The sequence below is a fragment of the Rutidosis leptorrhynchoides genome, chromosome 1, assembly GCF_046630445.1.
Source record: "Rutidosis leptorrhynchoides isolate AG116_Rl617_1_P2 chromosome 1, CSIRO_AGI_Rlap_v1, whole genome shotgun sequence".
Classification (NCBI taxonomy): domain Eukaryota; kingdom Viridiplantae; phylum Streptophyta; class Magnoliopsida; order Asterales; family Asteraceae; genus Rutidosis; species Rutidosis leptorrhynchoides.
In genome coordinates, this window is record NC_092333.1 from 145270760 (window position 1) to 145274170 (window position 3411).

Genomic DNA, 3411 nt, shown 5'->3' on the forward strand with positions numbered 1-3411 from the left:
TACGTCTTGTTTCTTTGATCAAATTCTTCACACCTTCAACTAGCCGAGCTAGTCTGTTCATTGTAATGTTTATTGGTGTCTTCTTCATTGCTTTGATGCGGTTCCTACTAATTTAATTCATTTTTCGTCAAAAAAAAAAAAAAAAAAAAAAAAAAAAATTATTAACGGCAATTAAGTAAGTTTGGATACATGGTGTGTTATGATCAAAACATATAGAAGATACATAAAGTAATTAAAAAGGTAAATTTGCAAATAAAAAATCACCGAATTATTGATTGAGTGGTAAAAAGCCTCCAAGATTGTGCATCTAGTATCGTTCACTTTGTGTGGGTCAAGCAGTTAACCTAAAGCATTCCGGGTACGCTTTGCGCGATGGATGCGATGAGTTTCTTCCTAACGGGTACGTGGGTGGAAAATGAGAGGATTCGACGCCGAAATTGCCGTTCTAAAAAAATTGCAAATAAAAAAGATGGACAATACCATAACAATATACTATTTACTTCTTTCCCAAAAAGCGCAAAAAATTTCTAGGACGGACCTACATATACATACATATTATATTATATTATAATTATAAATATATTCATTTGGAAAAAAACTTAATTAGCACTTTAATGAACAGTAAAATCAATTCAATATTTCAAATCAAGCTTCCTAAAAGTAAAATTAATAAATTTCGTAACTTGAAATAAAGTGAGATAATGGTGTAGTGGGCTATATATTCAATGAGTAGTCGGTTCAACTCCCGCATAACTCCTCCTCTTTCTCTATTTTTTTTTTTATTTTTACTTTTTACACCTTTAATCCTTCATTTTTTTTATTTATGCACTTCTGAATGTTGTTTATTTTAATATGTTGTTTATTTTAATTCGGTCCTCTCACTTTCATTTTTTTTATAATTTTTTTTCAAGTCTAACATTTCTTATTATATATATAACCTTTTTATTTTTTCCAGACCACTTTTTTATCACATATTTTATTTAAAATATTTTAGTTGTTTCCTTTTTCTCTCTCTTTTTCTTTACAACTAGCTTAAGACCCGCAAAAATTGCAGGTTTCGGCAAAAATATGTGCAAATGTAATTAGCTATGGATGATCGCCTGAAATTAAATTTGACAAAAATTTCTCTAAGATACAAATGTATGCAAATGATGAAGTAGAAGCAAATAGTAAATACATGTTTGTTTATTAATAAATATGCAATCAAACTTGTGTAAGTAGAATGTGGTAGATCTTTTTCCCGTACTCTCTTTGCACATAATAACTATAACTATAAGCAGTAAAAAGGATGATTCAAGAGAGATGTTTATCCGTCATGTACACCTCCAATGTCAACAAAAGCTCCTTCTTGATAGTCTAATGTAGTTGCTTTTATAACACAAATCTGCACAGATTATTGCAAATCAAAATCTATTCTTGTTAAAAACTATACATGTGATTCGAACCTGACACCTTTTGCAAGGAATTCAGGGCTCTAACCACTAGGCTATCCAGTGATGGTTCCAATATCAAGAGAATAACATCAGGTATCGCTAACTTTATTTTGCCTTTTTAGGCGATATTGTCTTAAATACTCTGGAGTAATATTGTCTCCACTGTTATTTGATTAAAAAGAATAAACAGATACCCATATTATTATTCTGAAATATGAGGAAACAAACTAATGAAAAGTGACATATATACATGACACAAACAAATGAATATGTGATTGCAGCCTTGCAGGGTGAATTCCTGAAATCACTTTCTTTTTTGAGCTTTAAACAATTTATGTTTTAAAACAGCTAATGTAGTAGACTATAGATATGATTAAAAAACTATAAATTGTTCTATTAGATGCAATACACACTTCATGTAACTTCTAAAAGGATAGACCAAATCTACTGGTTCATTAAATGGGTCACGATTGTACACATACATCCATAATGGTTATTTATACTGATTATTAGCAAGTGCAAATCTTAAATGAGATCATAATCACCCACACTATATAATTCTTTATTTACAATAATGATCAAATGTTCAATACCACAGGCATTGAGACGAAGAATAAATTAGGTATACAACATTTCAAGAAGTGTATGAATGTTGCATTATATTATATCTTTTCTAAATCTAAAGCACAATAAAATTTAAATTATAAATGAATCTGCAGATCATGACACTTTTGATCCTTAGGCATATGGCTAAAACTCAAGATCAGTAGCCCAGATTCTGAGTCATACACAAACTCAACCTCACTTAATCCAACAATGCACCTTTTTGGCTTAGTTGTCGAGTACGCACCGAACCGTCCGCATCCCTTAACCTTAATGGACACAATCACCGAACCATTCTCGACTATGTACTTTAGCTCGTCAACTGCTCCACCACCGCTGAACATGTCAATAATTCCAACAGGACCAAAACTTAACCCCAACCCTAAAACCATAATAGGTGTAACCGTAAATATCTCATGTTCAAGAACACTTAATGAAACCAGTATAACCATATCCCGATGTAAAACAATAACATCTTCCATATGATGATGGTACACAACACAGTCCCCGGACCAATCGGGACCCACTGCAGCGTCACCAATATCGTGCACATCACAAGCCCTGATGGTTCCTGATATAGCATCAGGTTTTGTTTCATGGAACGTGTTTTTTCATTCGATACTGTTCCATGCAGCTCCTTGACAGTTATAAATACCAATAACTCCAATGTACTTGTTCATGTTCCATATCTTTAACAAACTAACACCATCACGAGCCAGATCAGTAAAAAGACAGTCTTTTGTAGGTCGACCAGGTAATCGGGCTCGAAGCACAGAACCATCAGGTAGCACAAGTTTCTTCAACAAATCGAAATTGTGTTTTCCAGGAGCATCACCATCAATATAGATTCAAATTAAACCATATTCGATCCTATACTTGGCAAATGAGACCCATATTCTCAAATTTGGGTCAACTGGGTCATGAAAAAAAAACATGGCACTGTAAACCCCAAACCTTATAAAAAAAGTTCAATAGGCTCCCCTCCGACCTATTTGAATGGAACATGGCACTCTATTTGAATATCTTAATTTGTCTAACTTATTTAACACATAATGAACAAAGGACTACCCACTTTGTCACTTTATTTTTAACCCTACTAAAAGACTACCCATTTTGACCATCTTATTTAACCATACTAAAATACTACGAATTTTGACACCTTATTTAACCCTACCAAAAAGACTACCCATTTTGACACCTTATTTAGCCTTTGCTGCCTTTAATGGAAGTTTGATCACCTTAGGATGTGACTCTAAAACTTCAGCCATCTTATGCACAATGTTATTTCAGCTGCTGTACACGCACGCTCATTGAGTAAATTTCATAAATTACACTTAACTGGAATTCTGCTGCTGTAAATCAGTTGATCACATAA

General features: G+C 33.0%; 1 pseudogene; it reads right to left on the reverse strand.

Moving 5' to 3' along the window:
* Positions 1-1983: 1983 nt before the first annotated feature.
* On the reverse strand, positions 1984-2878 carry LOC139889891 (probable galactinol--sucrose galactosyltransferase 6; annotated as a pseudogene).
* Positions 2879-3411: the final 533 nt, after the last annotated feature.